We start from the raw sequence: 21,744 nt of genomic DNA on the forward strand, positions 1-21,744 counted from the left end.
TTGCTTGAAATTAAGGTGCACTCCTTCTCACATAGCTAAGGTCTAGAGTTGTAACATAAAATCCATTTGTGAAATTCATATAATTCCAGTGGTGTTAAAGTTTCCCGAGTCTGAACCTACCATAAAATCCTTATACCATGCTCTTCTACATCAAAAATACCCTGAAAATATCTCTTTCTTCTGCAGAAAAGAAAGTAAATAAAAGCTATACGTCTGTTAAGAAGGATTGAGCTTCCATTAGTGACTGAACTGCATATGGGGTAATTTGGGATCACACAAACAAGCAAGCTTTATCTGAAAAGAATCTATTTCATCGGCTTTGCAACCAACCTACAATGCAAACCACAGTAAAGTAAGTGAGAGGAGATGGTTAACTCACTTTGAAAGAGCAACCCTCATCCAAGCAAAAAGCTTCTTTTGGGGGTGTAGATGAGCCCAAAAATACTACCATGTTGAACAACTCCCACATATCCCTATAACTAGGAATTGCATGACTGTCCCTGTATTTTCACAAAACAAGGCTAACTTCGAACATAATGCTCCACATTTCCCAGGAATATTCAACAAGTGATCCTCACTGGGAAAACATTTAGAGACTTCTCGTGTACCAAAAAGGTCCTTCGGTCCTTTCCAACAGCATTTGTATTATGATCCTGAGTGTTGCAAAAGGGCTGTAATAGTTCACCTAAACTGACTCACAAATATCAGTATGATGAATCATGTGGCATGTTATTCTCTGTTTAAGAGCTTGAAAGCCTGAGCCTTCATTCTAGATGCTTGCAAAATACTGGATTAGAAAATAGCCCCAAATTTCTGTCCACAGGTGCTTTGCAATGCATAACACACACTATAAAATTATAATGTAAGGTATAATATACAATAATGTATAATTATTCATCAACAGTAACTCCACTAACATCAAAGACAGACAGGGTTAGAACTGGTAGAAATAAACACAAAACAAGCTTTGCTTTGCTGCATGTTTTTCTTTTCTGTAGTGTAAGCAAAAATAATTACAGACAAGCAAGAGATTTTACTATGACCTCGGAATTACATAATAAACATCAAAAGAAATCTTTATATCCAGCAAAAATGTTTTAACTACTATCATACTATACTGTACCGTTCAGAAAGAGGCTATTAATAAGCTTTGTTACACAGATAAGCCACTTAATTCCTAAATGAGGGCCTTTCAGTTATCCAGAAGCAAAGTAAAGAGAACAAAGTTACTGGAGTTGTGAGACTGCCCTCTAACCTTGTCACCTAAAGGGAAAAATGGCTGTCATTAAATTCACAAGCTTTCAGATTCCAGTCATCTTTTAATGCGGGTGACACAACTGACTGTTGTTGTAAAGGTGAACGGAGACCTGACCGAGTTGATGATGATGAAAGAAATCTGATGTTTTCAGTGACCTCTATGATCAGAAACAACACTAATACTTCTGGGAACTGATCTTCTCCTACTTTCTCTCTTTTAAAATGTTTTTCTTCTTTATTTAGCATCTTTAAAGTCAAGACAAACAGTTCTCTGTATTAACTTTTGAACTTACAGTACTACAGATATGTACACTTTTTCAGAAACAACTTTGCAATAAATGCAGTCCTCATAAAAAATGCAGTAACATCTCTCAAGTGATCTTATTACTGAGACAAGATCTGAAAGAATAGTAAAGCCAAGCTGTATATGTATGCAAACCAGAAACGTTATCCTGGCTGGAATTTTTTTTCCTATACGGACACGGAGCAGAAAAAACACTACACTGTCATTTCTAATGTATTTTCTCCATGGAGAAGAGGTGAGAGGGAGGAGAGGTCATGGATCACATGCCGGTTGTTCCTGGTTTAGGAGAGAGAGAAGGATGGAGGATCACTTCAAGGCAAAGGTTTCAGTCTGGGACATAAAAAAACATTGTTCATTCTCGTACAATAAGAATGGCTTTAAGTTGTTCTAGGGGATTCAGGTTGGATATTAGGAAAGTTTTATTCTTAAAAAGAGTGATGAGGCATTGGCACAGGCTGCCCACAGAGGTGGTGGAGTCACCATTCCTGGAGGTGTTCAGGAGCTGCGGAGATGTGGCACTGAGGGACATGGTTAGCAAGCATGGTGATGATGGGTTGAAGGCTGAACTAGGTGATCTTAGTGGTCTTTTCCAAACTTAACGATTCTACAATTTATCCTGGCTTTAAGGGTTTAAAAGGTAGCTATGTAACATTCACTAGTGTAATCAGTCCCACTGAAATTTGCCCTCTGTAGTCTCTCAGCTGGTAAGCAAATTATTTTTATCAAATGAGTTTACATGAGTAGAAAAATGTGATTTTTTTGCATGCCTAATACAAACTCATAGCATCTCTTTTTTTTTGTAAGGATGTTTTAGTAAGCAGCTTACCATGCACGCAATCACTTCACAAAATAACGTTATTTAAAAATGAAAACAGACAGGCAGACAGATTGCAGTCATTGCAAATTGCTTCCTACAGGAGATTACTCCAATAACGCTATAATGAATGGCTCTCTCAGCATACAGCTAGGACTACTGCTCTGAAGCTGTCACTTTCCAGCACCAAACACCACTGAGCCTGATAGCTGTTCAAGCACCGCCTTCACAAAACTGAATTAAGAAGGAGAGTTAATTCCCATTAAAAATAAAGAGCAATATCCTCATTGCTCTGAGAAATCATTTTATTTTTTATTTTATGATTTCTCTTAATCTACTTTAACTTGGTTTTGTATAGTTATAGATTCTCCATCTGGTCTACTTTTAGTGACAGAAAAAGATAAACTTGTAAACCTATAACTATAAACACAGGATATCGTTTGAGCTAGCGGATTTTTTTCCAGCGTCAATTATGCCACTGGCTCCAGGAACAAACAGCATGCTGTCTCCTGGTGTGCCCCAGCTGAACAGAAGCACATAGCCAGTGAGAAACAAAGCAGTGGCAGCCCAAAGCAGGCATCACCGCCAGCAGTTGCAAGAAGATCAAATTCTATGATGCATGCACCATTCCCCAAAATACAAAGATATTTCCAAGTCCTAGTGGTATGAAAGGTGGGAGAAGACAAGAGGAGGAACAGTACTTAGCCTCCGGAGATACCTAAGCACTCAGATACAGCTGAAGACAAATATTCAGGCTGCTCCAATGTCCTAAAGCATAATTTCCATGTCCATAGATCAGAGTTTAGTACTCTATTTTCTGGATTGTCTTGGCAGATACAGGATTTGTGCAACAAGAAAATCCATCTTCACTCTTAATCTACTGAGGAAAAAAAAAAGACAAACTGTACATACAGATCCTTGGATTCCAGTATTTTCCCTCCCTCCTGTTTGAGTCTTTCTAGAGGACTCAGTCTGTAAGCTCTCTAAGCACATCTCAAGAAGCTGACGTACAAATTTCTGCTGAACCAGGCAGAGCTTTCCTGATAGGAAATCATCAGAAGCTGACTGGCGCTTTCATTTATCAATTTCAAAAATGGCACTTTATGAGTTTTTCTCCCCCCCCGCCCCCCGAAACCTTTAATGTCTGAGCTCTCAATATGGCATTAACTACTGATGTAACACAGCATTAACGCTCTGATGATGCACCTAAAAGCATTAAAACAATCTCAGAAAAAGTATTTTAGAAACCACAGTTCCACAGAATTAACTGAGAAAAAATAAAGTAAGGCTTTTACTCTTGGAATCATTTCAATAAATCTACTTTATTCATCAAATTTAAAATGGCTGGTGGGAGAGAATTTGGAACACTTGCGTTTAAGTATTTCACATGCTGACCCGTGTTCTAGAAGCACTTCATTTAGGCCTTTATGTGTACAAATCACTTTGCCCTTTCCTGTCTTTTTATCTTCCACTGTCCCTTCTTCTGTACATAATGAACTAAACTTAAAGCCATTTAATTATATTTAATCTTCACAGCATTTCTTTTGATTGATGTATTCTTAAGGAAAATCGTTCTGTAATAATGAAGATATTTCAATAAAATAGAGCAGCATTCAATACGCAACAAGAAAATGCTAATCACATACATCACTTTTCATTGCATTCATGTGATTCAACATTTAATAACGTGGGTTTATCAGAGCATATCACTAACTGATGTGAAATTCACTAATGTAACATAGAACTCACTCCTCCAGTTTTTATATTTCTCATTGTTAGTGATGGGCTCCATATATGTCCTCTCAAAGCTTTTCTTATTTACCTTGGTTTTGAGGGTTTTCTTAATTACCTTAAAGCTCCTGTACCCTGAAGGAGGAATGGGTTTAGGGAGAGACTCTATTTGTGGTGGTGTACTTCCCTGAGTTGAGACACAAAAATGATGGAAAACACATCCTCTTGCAGAAAAGAAACCAAAAGTGACACCACACAAAGTGACCCTTCCACTTTGTGAAACCCCTGCCACTACCTCTCGGAATAGGCAATTTGGTAGAGCAGAGGAGCTATTCTATTTCCCACTAGGAACACCCAACAAAACATTTACTATAACTCTACACCCATGTAAGCCGAACTCTGAGAACAGGACTGAGCACAAAGTCTGCAATGGCAAAGCATGGTCCTTCAGTTCTAGATGGAAAAAAAAAATCTGCTATGTTCACATTATCCAACATAATTCTGGACTAGAGATGGCTTGTCCAAACATTTTTGCCTCTACTGTCTGTCTACATCCACACCATTTTTAAGAAATTCTCTGCTATCATTGAAGTTTTTCTTTACCTTCAACATTTAGTTTCTGTATACTTCTACACTACAGACAAACTTTATCATATGTAAATGCTACCCATTTTCTCCCTGAAATTAATTCTAATGAAAAAATTAAAAATAACAAATTGGTGTGAATAAATAAGTACATACATAGAAATTGGTTGCCTTGAGAGTGAATGAAGTTTTGGTTCCAACTAAGTCAATGGTAAAATCTTTGAAATCTGGAAGCTCAGGGAACACAGTGAGATGAATAACATTCAGCAGAATTGCAGCCGAAATTGCTTATGAATTTGGTGGGGTTTTTTGTTTTGTTTTTTTTCTATACGCCTTATTTAAGAAAGAATATGATGAATAAGACAAACCCTGAGTTTTAATAAGGTCCTTAGACATTCTACGTTTTCTTAAAAGAGATAACTCTACACTATAATTCACAAAAAAAAATGTAGGGATGTGGAAAAAAAACAACAAACTACTATCAGTAGATATAAATTAAGTCAGGAATATAGCAATTAAATCAAAGTCACGATACTGGAGTTAGCTTTCTATTTTATTTGAATTAAATAATCAATTTAGCAGAATTATTAGATTAATACACAGATAATCCTTCTAAATCCTACGAAAGATCTAAGGAGGCTTTTGTCAGTTTAATTATAAGCCACAAGTGAAGGCTTAACATCAAATGTAATCTAGTCTTTAATTTAGAGCCAAATAAATATTTTAATAATAAAACTTATGAAAAAGCTGAGCAGATGCCTCAGGACCATCACTTTTTTTTTTTCAGATCTCCTACGTTATAGTTATTTCTTCTTCCAGCTATTAAGAAATTTCCTTGCAGTCTTAAAGAAAAATTCCGCTGATCTAAAGCCATAAAATTTCTTTAAACCAAAACGTAAAAATGATAGCTAATATTTGACCAATTTAGATTTTACAGGACTGAAATACAAAAAGTACAGGACATAATGAGGAATGCATTTCCTAAGCTAAGTTTTAAAGGTGTTTCAACCTGAAGAACTTCTCCCCAAGATGTTTTTATGGATTTTACTGATGTTAGATACACCTATCAAATCAAACTTGCTAATAAAGGATTAAAATATAAAATTAAATAAATAATTTTAAAAAAACAGCAGACAGACTCAGTTCTTGCAAGCAAATAGATGCCCCTAGGAAAATAGTCAGGGACGAGGATGACTGGGATGCCTAGCATTTATTTATTTAATGTGGAAATCTGCCAAAGTCTGTAAGACAGTATTTTCAAGTGTTATGACTTCCTCTCACAGTTCAGTCTTGGATTGCTGCAAGAGGTCTGTCTGACCAGCAGAAAGCAGATTTTTGCCTTCACCTTAACTCTCACAGGTCTGCTCTGCTGTGTTATACAATCCACCAGCGCCTACTCCACGCGGATCAGGCACAGACCCACTCAGATGCGTGAAGTCTTCTTTTCCTGGCATACAATTGGAAAAGCTGAAAACTTAAAAATTGTGATTACAAACCATACACAAACCAAAGGATTTAGGAGCATTTTTTGGAACATGACAGTTGTTATCCCAAGATGCTGTTTCAAGCCCAATCCAGATAAATCAGCCACTCCATCAGCCAGCTCAGAGCACCCCAGATATCTTTTTGGAAGAGCCTCTTTCAAAACTAAGGTAATTAATCTCAACATTTTCAACATTAGTCTCTAAGATAATCTCTCTTCTCTCTTTTACAACTACCTGAAATCTCATACCGCGATATCATAACACTGAAAGCAAACAAAAACCCACTCTGTTTTGGAGGTATTTAGCACAACATCATCTAGGCGAAGAAAGCTTTCAGTGGTACGCTTGTCATCAATTCACAGAACACTCATCCCACAAATTAACTGAAGAAGCTGACTGAAAGGAACTAGCAACCACAGCAACTCAGCTTTCACCTATCAGCAACATCAAAAATAAACTTCAACTCCTTATGATGAAATGTCACCATTTGTCTTGCAAACATCTCAAACTATTGGGAGCTAGGCCATAAGGCTAACAGCCTACCTCTGAAACTGTAAGAGCTGTACAAAGCAGAACCCATTTTAGAACAAATTAAACTGTATGAAAGGACTGTGTTAGCACATATACTTTCTTTCACATACATATAATTACATTACAGCAATAATATACAATAGTGCTGCAAACAAACATCCCAGAAAACAGAAACCTGGGAAACATCTTCCTTTTCAGCACTGTATTGCTGTCTTTTTTTGTTGAATTATATAAAAGCTTCTTGCTAGCCACATTCTATTCCATTATGCGAGCTCTTAGCTAACCATAATTTAGTAGAATTGGAGAAGTGAAAAGAACATTTCTCAGAATCTAAATTTTGGAGACTTTTCTTCTTTTGAGATTTTTTCCCCTTTTTTCTCTTTATGCTCAACAGATTTGTGTTATGTTAATTCTAGAATGTGGAAACAAATGTTCTGCAGATCACCTTCAATAGCACGCTCAATCTATCTAAAAAGCTTTAAAGATCCCTTCTTATACATGTTTACTTAATTTCTATTTCAGATGATCAAACAACGGATAATTGGATCACTGCTGAAACTGTACAGCTATATAATCTTGAACTACTCCTCAGCAGTCGCATCAAGCATACAGCAAACTTTTGACATCCAGTTTGGGAGTCAAAAACCCAATTCGCAGTGAAGTTCTTCGCCTTTTACAGTCTGTGCAGCACTCAGGATCAATGAATATTTCATCATTCTATCCAAAATGAAATCACTTCAGCATGGAGCACTGAAAAATCCTGGCTCCAGAACATACCAGTGGGTGGTACTTCTGACATTTACCTGGGAAACAAGAAACAGGTTCAAATCCCAACAGTAAGAGTTTCCTTGACAATCTGACATGTCGTGCACATGCCCTACAGTCTTTGTACTACCACAGTTACATCACAGTCTGAAAAAAAATTAAAAAAAAAACAGGAAACTCCTCATCAAATTGTAGAGGCTGAAACTAAACATTCAAATTAAATGCTCTGACAGGCTGAGGGAGCTGGGCTTGTTCAGCCTGGAGAAGAGAAGGCTGAGGAATGACCTCACTGCAGTCTTCCAGTACCTAAAGCAAGCCTACAAACAGGAGGCAGTCAACTTTTTGAAAGGGTAGATAATGGCAGGACAAGGGGAAATGGTCTTAAGTTGAAGGAGGGAAGATTTAGGTTGGATATCAGGGGGAAGTTCTTTACTATGAGAATGGTGAGGTGCTGGAACGGGCTGCCCAGAGAAGTTGTGGATGGAGAATTGTCCCTGGAGGTGTTCAAGGCCAGGTAGGATGGGGCCCTGGGTAGCCTGATCTAGTATTAGACGTGGAGGTTGGCAGCCCTGCCTGTGACAGGGGGGTTGGATCTTGATGATTCTTGAGGTCCCTGCCAACCCAAGACACTCTACAATTCTATGAAGTACTCATTGCATATTACATGCCTAACAAGGGTTCTACCTGTGGACATAAGAGCACTAGGTGCAACTTTGAACCAAACTGATTTTGCAGTTTCCAAGGAAGGACAAGATATTGGGCCTATGCAAAGGTGATGAGGGTGAATGATCATAGGAACTGTCAATACAAGAAAAGAGTAGTCACCTCAGTGTTAATCAAAAGCTCGTCTATTTTCCTCCTGACAAAGAGCTGGAGTAAGAACTAAGAAACCTTGGCAGAAATACATTGAAATTAAGGACGGAAATTATTTGCATCATTTTGGACAGAGGATGCTAGAAGATTCAGGACTGTCTGATATTTTCTTAAATTCTTAACTATTATTATTATTACTACCCAAAGTATATTATGAGTTATACATATGACATTGCCAAAATAAAATAACAAGGCTAATGCAGGGGCAGACAGAAAGATACAAAAAGTAATATAATTTAAAAGATTAGACTGACCTTCACAGCTCAACTGTGTGACTCCCTATATTTATTAATTCAGATATTTTAGGACATCAACATTTAGCAAACCATGTTTACGTAAGCTTAACCACTGATGTTTTATTTCTAGAAGTCAAACTCCAGAGGACTAAAGAACTAACAATGTGTGAACCAAAGTTAGAGTATATCATCATCAGTATTTCACCTCTTAGTCTTTTAATCGATTATTTTAGTAGTTAAATAAAATCAATACTAAACAGAGCCTACATTTGCCGACTACCATTTTTTTACCCACAGATACAATTTGTGAAAATTCTACTAAATACTGAATTCAGCTGTTTCTCAACTGTGTGTCCCTATAATATTCACTATCAGTAAGTTTGACATAGAGAAAGCCCTAGTAGGCTTTCCAAAATCCCTTGTCTTGGTTGAGCTGGCTGTTAGCCTTCCAGCAGTTCTCACAGGAAAGTTGGATTTAGTTTGGATTTTTTTCAGAAGAATAAAGGGAAAGACTTACACTGTGAACAGTTTTTCTCCTGAGTGCCAGATCACATACATGTGAACAGGGAAGGTTGCCTACAGATGATCATGTCAAAACTCTCTTCTGTTTACTATCCTTATCTCAACCTCCATTTCTTAGCCATTTATTCTGCTTTACTCTGTTTACAGTAGAGAGTACATTATCTTCAATTTCTCTCAAAATTCCATCTCAAGTGTTATAGCTTTTCACACAACCCAAAGCATAAACTCTGGTGATGATGGATCTCGGCAATGTTACCACTGAAGTCTGTGCATGTCAATAAGAAACATGCCTTTGACTCTTACCACTGATGGGTCTGACAAAGAGGCAATGCTAACTTGCCTCTTAGGGTGGCAAGAGGCTTACCAGGGAAGCATCATGAAAATGAGAAACGTATTTGGCATAAACGTAGTTCACTATTTCACTGACAACACCAGAATAAACCTTTTACCCCCAAATGATCACAGGAACAGTTCATAGTTCAGGCAATAAAATGAAAAAGAAAAAAATGGAGAGACAAATGAAGAGGTATTGGTCTCTAAAAGATTTGTGGAATTACTTGTTCACTGAAGGGGATGTATGTCAAAAGAAGCAGGCACAGGAAAGTATGGAAAATGAACTTCAGCTCACAACTGCCACTGCCCAAAATTCACGTTGTGGCTTTGGAGAAATCACAGCCTCCTTCTATTTTAAACAGGACACATCCCAGAAGCTTTACATTGGTACCATGTAGTCAGCCCATCTACATCTGCATGGACGTGCCAATATGGAATTGGGCGTGAGGCTGGTCTTCAGGAAGAATCATAAATTTGAATCCAAATTTGTGTTGTGAAGAAGAGCTTCAAATACCACCACCAGGCCATTCCATCCAGAGAACAGAGTATATTACAACCGTAGCAGTACATTTCAACACTCTCTTCTAATTTTCAGTAAACTGCAGTAGTTTACTACTGCAGGAACAAAATACTGTCAGCACAGACAAGCAGAAAGGAGTATATACTGGGAATAATTTTCTGAAGTCTTTGTGTATAAGAACAAATTCTGAATTGACTATAATTTCTCAGGAAAAGAAAGCAGAAGAAAGCTATACATATTATATTTTCAAGGCAGTACAGCAGTTTGACTGTGACAGTCAAACTACATAAAGAAAAGGGATGCGTTGAGAAAGATGCTAAAAGCATTGCCATTTCATAGAGATATATCTACAATTCTTTTTGTATACCTAAGAAACAAAAAGACCCATGGAAAACAACAGTCAGAAATGCATATTTCTATTTTCCATTAAAAAAATTACAGACAATATACTCAATTCAGTGGAAAAAAACCAAAGATGACAGAAAAATGCCTCAGCTACAGTAATAAACAAGTCATTCATTCTGCATTCCTTCTCTCTAAAAACAAGTGTTTCCTTGATTACATTAAAATGGAGACATAATATGGATAAAGATTTTCTCTGAAAATATAATGAGCCTTTTGATCTTGCTGTCATTGCTTGTCTCGAGGCAAGTGTTAATAAGACTGAGCAAAGATTTGACAGCACAGATTTAGATTTATGGTGAAAGCATAACCCTGAGTAAAATGGCCAGAGCCCTATCAGTTTTAATATGGCTAACGTACATATTAATCATTTCTGGATCTTAATGAACAAGCTGTATTTCTCAGAAATAAGAGGGCTTATCTACATGTGGGTTTCTGATATATCAAGACCAGTACATACCTGCCGTCATGCTTTCTGTAAATTAAGAAAATTAACCTTCACAATCCTACCAAAAAGGATTTTCTTTTTTAAAGCTGGCATGAACTTTTGCACACACCTTTTGAACATGACCAATATCCTACTACATCAACACACAAATGAGATGGCTGATGTGAGTCTACAGGATCCAAAATCTCTACAATGCAAGGCCACATGCAACACATGAGTTTCTGAGTTAACAGTTTACCACAGTGCTAACAGTTTTTCCGTCGCCATTTAATCAATCTGTTTTGTTCTGTCAGAAAATACTATCACCTCTCCAGAAAAGTTAAGTTCTAAAAAAGTTCTAAAAGTTAAAAAAAAAAAAAAGTTAAGTTCTTAAAAGTTCTACTTAAAAGATTCCCACAGTAAAAGGTAAGCCTGAAAACAAACAACCTCTGGGAAAATCACTTGCCATGAAACACATCACTAGTCCCGAATCCTGAAAAAAAAACAACCTGAAGGGTTTTACACGCTTATCATAGCCACATTAAGTATAATGGATTGAGGCTGTCACTGCAATTGTTTTCAACAGGCAAGCATGTAGCATATCTTACTAGGCTTCAAGGAACAGATTCAAGGTTTCAAAACAGCTCATAGGAGCTGACCTCTCAAACTCATTCACCTGCTTGCACACAAAAGTCAAAACTATGAAAGGAAGATAGGACACTCACTTCCAACAAGAAAAGAAATTAGACCCAATTTGTTGGCTAAGACATATGATGATTTTGATCACCTCCAGAAACAGAGACTGCCTGAAGAACTCAGCATTCATGAAATTGTGTTCTTCTTAAGAACCTAAATTATTAAGTTTTAAGCTGTTGGAAAAAGATAATTTCTGCTGATGTAATGTTTCAATTGCATGATGATAAACAGATCCCTTTCTAAAACTTTTCATTTCTTCACATAACTTCGTAAATATAAAATGCTTGACTTGGTCAAGGTCACTGTCACGCCATTAGCAAGCAAGAATGAGCCTGCAGATGATGAACATAGCAGTCTAGATTTACTCCTACAGAAAACAATGAAGTAACACTTAAAATTCCCAGAAACGTGCTGATATAAAATCAATGCAAGTAAGGAAAGCTATACAAATCCCTCAAACATACTAACAGACTCATAAAATAAAAGAAACTCCAGTTCCACATAATACATCCTTTGGGTTTAATTTGCACTCATTTCTTCCTTGATACGCTTGTGCTAGATTCAGTTTGCTCTGAATTTGTCACCAACTGCAGAGCAAAGAGTTGCCCTCATACTACATCCCCGTGGGCAAGTGACTTTTTCTGCAAAGCAGTTCTCTTGGAATTATTTCACAGAGTCATGTAAAGATTTAACGCCTTTCCTGGAAAATACTGCTTACTTTGACAGGTACAGCAGGAGCAGGGTGGAGGCAGGGAGCATTTAGACATTTTTCTGCTTACTCTTTGATTTGTTTTAGCTCTGCTTCATTGGGTGCTGTAATGTGTGTGAAAACGTTTAGTTTTTCAGGAAGAAACTTTGCCCTTTCTTGAATAACACAAAAGGATTCTAGACACCTCAGGCTTTTATTTACTTCTACTAATGTTGCATATTTTTTTTCCATGTTTGATCTAAATTTCACCGTCCCACTAATAAGAATACATATTGAAGCAGGGGCAAATACAGGCATTCAACCTATTCTAGGGAACCTGCTTTAGCAAGGAGGTTGAATGATCTCCAGAGGTCCCTTCCAACTCATATGATTCTGGAAAACAGCAACTGAAATTTGTTACAGTTCCTATCAAGCAGCTTGACTTATTTTTTTTCTAATATAACACAATCGCATTTTTTCCAGCACTAAGGTCTAAATGCTGGCATTTAGATACTGAAAATTACGTGCAAGTTAAAATACCATCATTGGACATTTAAAAGATATTTTAGAACGGAAAAGAATTGCAGGTCTAGATATCGTTGTAAGCTATTATAGTTCAAAGATGCCATAATTTCTTTTCTTACATTTTCTTATATATGTCTTATATTCTTATCAGTTTTTTAGCTTTCAGTTTTCATTGTGGGGACTGTTTATTTATAAATGCCACCCAACAAAGGAATTGCTTAGTATTGAGGCTAGGTTAAGAGGTGACTCCCTTCCAGCAACATGTACTTCATCTCCATAGAGCTTCATTCAGTAGAAACACAAGCATGTGAGTACATTCTTTGTAAAAGCATCACAATAACCAAAATTTTCTGAAAATATGAAGTAAAAGCATGTCGATCACTGTGTATAACTTAAAATGTAGCCTTCTACTTTAATCAAAATAATTTTCATGCAGTTTTGAGCACATGCATAAAAGAAATACCTAGATTTTGATTTTATGTGCTGAACACTAACTCAACAACATACAATTGCCATTAAGCAATCAAGCATCCCTCTACTTCGCATTTCAATTAAGAAAGAAAGAACAGAAAAATATGCTTTGTAATTCAGAATACGTGAGCTTTATCAGAGAAAGTTAAGCAGCACAGATATTTCAACTCACTTCATGAAAAACACCTACTCTGAGTATCTGCGTGATTAACGGCATAGCTTCAAATTAAACATCTTGGCACCTCTGAGCCATCATGAGATGAAACAGGGAAAAAGAAAAGACTATTCAGAGTGAGTTCTCGTTTTAATTCAAACTAATTAAATAGTCATTACACCAAACTAAGCACACAACTGTAAATGTTAGTCTAGACATACCATAAACATTTGTGGATTACTCCTGGTAATCAGTTAAGTCCAATCAAAACAGGCCAACAGTGTAGGAATGCCCTTTAGGATTTAATGTACATATTACAGAAGTTACATCAGCAGATTTTCTTTTTATTATTATTGAACTTTACCCTTAATTGCTACCCAAGAGCTTTGGGTAAAGTTATTTAACTGTTTTGATGAAAAGATTTTCAGCTGTGGAATGCATCTCTCTCAGGGTTTGGTACTGCAAGGTAGTCACCACTGTAGCATGCAAGAGATGTAGAGATAAATCACCATTAACAAGGCTCATGATAGGCTTCGTAAGCCATATTGCCAGTGGGGAGGAGTGTCCAGTAATAATTCTACTGCAGGAAAAGGAGTGAAGAAATCTGAGCTTACATCCCAGGAATACTCTCCCTCTGTGATGCTAGGAGAGGCTCCTGAACTTAGAAACTAGAAGACCAGAACAAACACCAAGAAATCATTTCTTCCCCTCCCTCAAATTCCTTCTTCCTCTGATCTCCCCTTTCTCACAACTCCCCTTTGCCCTGCTCAGGATCAGCTGAAGTGTTCTGGGCAGATACTTGTCTCATATCTGTTCCTTTAACCATACTTTGTTTCACATTGGAGAACAGTCTCAGGGCATACAAAAAGGAGTACTGCACAGTTAAACTCAACTAAAAGATATTCTCACAGAGGACAAATGATGAAATTCAGCAGTTCTCCCCCCATGTACATCACAAGATAGAAATAAAACATCTCAGTGAGCAAATAGGGTGGAAGTTGGGACTCAGCAACAGCTTTTCACGCTCTAAACCTGCTCTTATAAACCCACACCACCCCTCAAGCCCAGACATAGCCTAAACTATCTCTTGCCATTCCAGCCATAGAATATATTTTTATTTATTTACAAATTATTTTTTTCTCTTCAACTATCATTTCCATTTTTTCAGTGCAATGTCTTGATTTACTCACATTAGATCAGGAACAATGATTCTGCTTCACATTTACAAAGTATCCAAATCACTAATGGAGTAAAATGCGCTATCTAGACAATTAATAACATTCTTAAAGTCAGTATTTCTATAATTCCAGGAAAATAATAATAAACACCTACTCAAAGGAAGCAGCTGTTTTCATATTGACGCAAAGGGAGTAATATCTAATTAATGACCAGCTCATATAAACTTTGTTCCAGACACAAAACAATTTTTTGTAACGAAAACATGCGTTACAGCAAAGAGTAGGGATGTGACAGGTACAGCATGCTTTCTTGAAGTATGTGGAGCAAGAAATCTGCCAGTCACACAGGAGAGGATGCCTTGAGGTACAGCTCCCTGACCACTCTTCATGACCTTTTAAAACACAGCAGCTGCAGGCAGCTGAATGAGGAGGTCACCACGAAAGACTTGGAAGTGAGAATTACAAAACTGTGCCAGACTGCCCAGGAAGAAAAGGCTGGCTTATCTCCAAACCCAGGTATGACAGGTAATATTGTAAAAGAAAAAAATACATCATTTCTACTTATGTTACAGTTTTAATATAAACATAATCATACATGCTGTCAAGCAGTGTTTGTTTCTGATACAAAATCAAAATAAATATATTTGACAGCAATGTACATAATATGTTTATTAATAAATCAGTCTCAATACAGGTAAGCACTTAAGCTTAGCCAGTTCATTCCAATTCTAAATAAAAGCATTTTATTCTCCAGTTGTGCTTAAGCACATTAAAAGAAAATTACGGACAAAACTATACCCTGTTAGTGCAATTGATGTAACATAACTAAATACAAAGCCAGTGACGTGCACTTAGGTCTGACAGCTCATCCATTTCAGCACAACCCACGCCATTCAGACAGGCTTCTTCCATTTCACAGCTGTGTTCAAATAAGACAAAATGTCATCCTTAACTCTCAGGTTTTTTCCCTTTGTCATTTCATAGCACAGGTTTAATTTTATTTAAACATCCTTCTCTATAGCAATTCCATCTCTCAGTTTCTTAGAATACCAATTACAAAGCCATGTGACAGCTTTTACCCTTATCAGCATGGTCTTCTAACTGTGTGTTGATTAATTGCCCATTATATAAAGATGAAACAACAGAACTTACATTCTGAGATCATCTTTTGTTTGCCTTATGGAGGGAAATCTAAATCTCCATAGAGACTTGCTCTTTTGGCTCTATCACAATTACATGTTTACTAACTTAACTACCTTATCAGCATATTCACATTGCTGTGGTGGAGGATCTGTCAGGATTTTCATCATCTGTTCTGTAGTGGAGGAAAAGCCACATTTATCTCATGAAACTCACTAGGAAAGTATAAAAGAAAGCTCTCTAAACGTAGAGAATTTTTATCTTAGATAATAGGGAACCGGGTCAAAAAGAAACACTATCCATAAATGAAGTTCAACTCAGCAGGAAAAAACTGGTTCATATCAGAGGGCCACATTTTGATTTTTTGTGTTGCACAAAAACCATCATGGAAATTGGTCTGAGAGATCCTAGCAACCCATTTCAACAGACTGAAGATTTTGCCCTTGAAACAGAAACTGAGTTTGCTGTCTGGCACAGTTTTGTAATCCTCATTTCCAAGTCTTTATTTGGTGTCCTCATCATTCAGCTGCCTGCAGCTACTGTGTTTTAAAAGGTCACAAAGTCTATGGAGGGTACTGTACTTTGAGGCACCCTCTCCTGGGTGATTGGCAACTTTCTTGCTCCACATACTTCACTTCAAGAAAGTATAAAGTAGTTGTGAACTTTTTCACTGAGGCTTTTAGAGGCTTTTCCTCTGTTCCTTGCACATCAGCGGAGTTACCAACCATGTTCTTATCTAGCTGTCAAACAAGCTGAATTTTGACAACCTCCAGATAGTCTGGATCCATATATTCTGTTCTTCTGTTCAATAGAAACTGAATCCAAACAACTGGAGGAAGGTAAATGGTAATGTGCATTCTCTACTCAACGGAAACCCTGAGGGGAAACACGCAACTCCACCGTCCACCCCAATTTTCTCTTCCACTCTCTCAAACTCCGTAGAGTTGTGGGCTTGGTCTGGCTTGACTTAAAATTGCTATGTTACCCAGCAAAGGTTTTCGTCACTGTTTTTTCACTGTAGGAGAAATTCTGTTTCTTTGCCTGCATCTTTGTACATCCTCTACGTCTTTCTATGTACTGGACTCAGCCGTTACTCTTCTGCTTTGCAGATACCATAAACACACTCCCTCTCTTTCAAGTAGATGCTCAAGGTGACGCATTTGCCACCAGCACAGTCTCTCAGGCAAAGAGCACAAAAGACTTCTGAGAACTCTTCTCAAGCAACTGACAAAGCTGAACTGTCAATTTTACACTGTGGGTAAATCAGAATAAATAGAAAAAGTGTCATTACATCTCTATCAATATTGCTTAGATGCGAGATCCATGATTCAGAGTTCGGATGCAGTTTTTATGCCTCCACCTCCAAATCATCTCTGCAGTTCACAGGGATGTTTCATTTTGCAGTGCAGCAGATTTGTCAGATGCCTGGGCGGCTCCAAAAGTCATTATTAGGAAAAAGAAACAGAAACTAATATTTGTAAGTTATTTTTGGGAAAATAAATAATTAGGTCTCTTTGGTCAACCTGATTAATCTTCTTTCACTTCGTGCTGATCTTCTACCCTTTACACACCTGCTTCAAGAACAAGCTGCTTAACTGCCTTTAGTTTCCATATGAACCTACTGCAACACCTTCAATGTCAATGGCAAATAGCAGCAACTTACCCTTGCTTTCCTCAAAGACATTCAATCTTATTTTTCCATGCAGTTTCCTGTTTGCAATCAGATTTGAAGCTCTGCATACAGGAACAGTTTGTATTCGGATGCTCATTGGTTCCTTCTCACATCATGAACATTAAGGAAAGGCACAAGGAACAGAGCTCACACGTCTATCTCAACTTTAGGCTGATAAAACTTGATCTGAGGTTAACCTTGTAATTGATAACTAGAATAGAATGGTTATTCAGCTGTCAGCTAAAGGTAAACGGAAAAAAGAAGGACTGACAGGAAGTAGGCTAGATATCTCAGAAAGAGCTAAATGTGAGATGAAGAACCACTGGTATACCACAAGGCAATTTCAGCTAAACACAATACCAGCATTTACAAGATTTCATGACAACATGTCAGTCAATGCCAAAGTATTCACAGACGAAGAACAGAACAGAAATTCAGAAGAAAAAAAACAACAACAAAATGTTTTAACATCGAAGATTCTCTACCTTCAGCAACATCCCACATTTTCTTTAAAGTTTTAATAATTAATTGGAGTGCAGACTCTTCAAAGAGTAACTGCATACCTCCCATTAACACTAATGGAAGTTAGACACACTCAAAGGGAGAATATACTTCTATCTTTATGAAAGTAATCAGTGTCACAAAGCTGAATTTTTCTTAAGTCATAACTCTTGTGCTATGCAAGCTGAGTACAAAGGTTTGCCTTCTTTTCAATTCAAATTAGTCACTTAGAAAAGATTTTTCCATCACTAGAAGGATTGAATGCAGAAAATCAGTGTGCCATTATGTTAAAAACATACATTGTGAAATGCAATAAAAATAATTACCCTTATAATTAAAGGTTGTCATTGTGAATGCTTAACAAAAACCCAAAACATTATTGAAAGAACTTTTATTTGCTGTTCAGGTGAAGATATAACCTGATGATTCTTGTCCTTTATTTAATGCACCCCCAAGGAATCATCAAGATTTTCTCCATCAGCAAACTGCTTTTGTACTCATAAGTTATGTACATAGAACATGTAGTTACTCATGTCTTTATTAGGATGGTGAACTGATGGTATTTCAAAAATGAAAAACATGTTCATATTTGTTTGTTTTTCCCCCCAATTATTCAGTAAATATTTTGATACGGCAGTAAATGTTATCACTTCTTGGAGACTGGGGAAGAGGGAAACCGTGATCAACTCTTCAGGAAAGCATAAGAAGACTTATAGATGCCCATCTTTTTTTCTGACATGATTTGTTTGTTAAGACAAAGCACCCCCCCCAAAAGACCAGAGCCTGCATCTTATTGGAGCACCAGACGTGAAAAAAGCAAAACTTCCTGACAAGGCATGCTACTAATCTCCTTTGCCTGCAGCAGCAAACTAGAGCTTCCACATGCTCAGCACTGTGCACTTGCTGATACTATCCACGTCAATGGCCATTGTTCTCGGCATGTTTCCCCATTCTCCAGAAGACTGAATGCTTTTCCTCACCCCTCAGGTCTTCATACTTGTCTAAACATCGTTGACTGAAACAGTTAATAAACTCCCAAAGAGAGTTTATTAACTCCCAAGAGAGACCTGCATAAAGTATTTTACACAGAAAAATACAAATGCTATTTTGCAAAGTCTTAATTTAGCATCATTTAGTCCTCCCCCCCCCCCCCGAAAAAATACCTCCAAGCAGTCACATAAAATAATGAAAGAATGTAAATTATTTATCACACATAGCCTTATTTTCCTAATGAGAAACAGAATAAACAATGCTGTTAATTCAGAGTATTGAATCTACAGCAGTACTCAGGATAGACACCTCCTATACCTAAAAAAACCAATAACGTTTGGTTATATTCAGTAATAAATCACTCTGGAGATGGTCATGGGATAGAAAGCACTTAGTCCTTAAAGAAAGACATATTGTCTGTCCTCTATTTCCATATACCATGCGCCAAAGGGAGGGGGAGGGAAACAGTCCCTATAAGTAGACAAAAACCCAGCACTTTCATTTTTAGCTTCTTTTTCCCCAATACTCTGACATTAGCTAAGAAGTCAAAAGTGTAATTTAACTTTATAATGCATACCAGAATAATACAGTAGAACCATTGTTATTATTTGTGATTATGTGCGATTTCCATTATTGTAACATGCATCAGCTAATCAAGGTCTTTAAAAAAAATGCAGGTTTGTAGGCAAATTGTTTTCAACACAATTTATCTTCACAGGAGCTCAAGAAATAGCTGCAAAAGGGAACAGTCTTAAAAGAGAGGAACATTTATGTAACACTCTATACGATTATCCTAAATGACTAAAAAAAGAAAGGACTAACTTGCTAGAACAGTGAGTCCCTACCTCCAGGAGGACAAGACACAATGCTGAGTATGAAAATGCAAAAAACGAAAAATTCCTAACTTAGACAAATTTTGTTACATTTGCAGTTATCCAAAAAGCAAAGAACTAGCTCCTCCCTTTGAAACAACTCATAACAGGAGACAATTTCCATATCTCTGTAAATTTGAAATCCATCAGAAATCAGTGAAAATGCTGCAGAATCTAACATTAACTCTGCCATTCACTTCTATGAATAGACTACGACATCGGTTTGGATAACCTATAATGTGGTTCAGAGCTGTAACTGATAACATAGTTTAGTGTCTCCTTCTCTAAACTGACTATTCAGATGACCAGAAAACAAAATACTGGAGAGAGTCTGTATTTTGTTTTGTATTAGAATACACTGAAAACCTTCTATTACTTTTTATTTTTAAAATGAAAAGATTCCTCAGAATGTCTAATTGAACACACTGAAATATTAGTTTTAGAATGTTGAAATGTTCATTGATAATGCTAAAATAAAGTATTTTGGTTAAAGTAAAAAGAGTGTGAATAATATAAAATACATTACAATAAGTTACATAAAAATGAAGTGATTACACAAAAGAGAGGATTTCAACGTGAATTTTTTTTCCAAAATGTAAGAAAGCTGAAGTGAACTATTTAAACTTTTTTCACAAAGCTTCCATAGAAGTATTCCTTCATACAAAACTTGGGGAAAGTCAGAGAAGTCTTCTAACAAAACATCCTCAGCCAACCACCACTGTCACTCTGAACCGAACTCATGTCCTCCATACCTGAAAAGTTACCATCATCATCTGACCAGTAGGTAGTGTCCTTTGCAGATGAGCCATGTCAGCCAAGTTCTCAGTAACAAAGACAGAAATATCCGAAACAATAACAAAGAATTAACAGGTCCATTTCTGCAGGCAAGATTCATATCACAACTCCAGGCCTAAGAAGATAAGAAGTTGCCTTCTTACACTGGAGGTGGCTGCTCTAGTTGAATTCAGTTACTATATTACTTTTGACATGATTATTACTCATTCTCATGTAGCATTCATCTCGCAGTAAAACAGATTAACTTTGATGCTTGGTGTTTCCTTCACTATTACTTACAAGGACTCTGGCCTTCACGGCCAGTTTTAAGCACTTCCCATTTTTACTTCTAATTTGCAATTCACAGATCTGCAGCAAACTTTAGGCTTCCTAGTAGTTTTGACCAAAGTAAAAAGTAATATTCCAGATGCAGAAGAAACTTAATCAGTCATATACCTAAAGTACCTTTGAGTAGAGAAAGCACACTCTACATTTCCTTTCGAAGCACTTGTCATTTAAGGTGGTCTTCACGCAACAAGGAAGCTCTCAACAATGAATAAAAAGACTCTTAAAATTCACGACTGACTTCGTTGTTGAGGGCTTTACTTGAGAAAGATATTGTGGAAAATGTCAGCTCTAACTGGATTAAAGTTGAAGCCCTCTCAATATGGGAAGTCAAAATATATGTAAATCTGGTCAAAAAATTGATTTTTTCTTCCAGTACAATGTTTTAAGTAATTCTTAGTAGTTTTTTTCCGCAAAATGCCCAAAATTTAATTATCTCACTGGAGAGGCTATGGGTTTTGTATAGTCCAATTAATGGATCAAAATCAATTCAAGTTTACTGATTTTGCAAAGAAACACAACAGCTGCTACACTGATTACCAGTTGGCAAATGTCTCACACAAATTGCCTAGAAACTTTGTCAGACTGGATAAACAAATGTATAGGTTGCTTCTGGTTCATCTCAACCAGACGGCCTCTTACACACAACATGCCGGTCACGTTCAATTTTCACAAGAGTAAATTAAAAACATAATTAAGTCAGAGCATCAAAAATGTCATCATTTAAGTTTACAGCATTTTTGTTCTCATTACATTTCATGCAGGCACAAATAAATACATAGCTACAAAGCTCAACTTTTGGCTAGACAGAACGTCTGGCAGCATCACATCACTAGACTAGTTGCTAGGGCACTGTGTCAGTGGGGGTGGAGCAATAGTATGGCATTTGTCCAGTTTTGGGGCCAGACACATGAATGACACATCATATGGGTGCCTCTAGCACTAACCTTATGT

At 37.0% G+C, this 21,744-nt stretch overlaps 1 protein-coding gene across 3 annotated transcripts in view; it reads right to left on the reverse strand.

Moving 5' to 3' along the window:
• The window catches only part of DPP10 (dipeptidyl peptidase like 10), a 426,751-nt gene that overhangs the window by 143,387 nt on the left and 261,620 nt on the right, over positions 1 to 21,744 (reverse strand). The gene's annotated exons all lie outside the window — the stretch shown is intronic.

The sequence above is a fragment of the Numida meleagris genome, chromosome 5 (assembly GCF_002078875.1).
Source record: "Numida meleagris isolate 19003 breed g44 Domestic line chromosome 5, NumMel1.0, whole genome shotgun sequence".
Lineage (NCBI taxonomy): Eukaryota > Metazoa > Chordata > Aves > Galliformes > Numididae > Numida > Numida meleagris.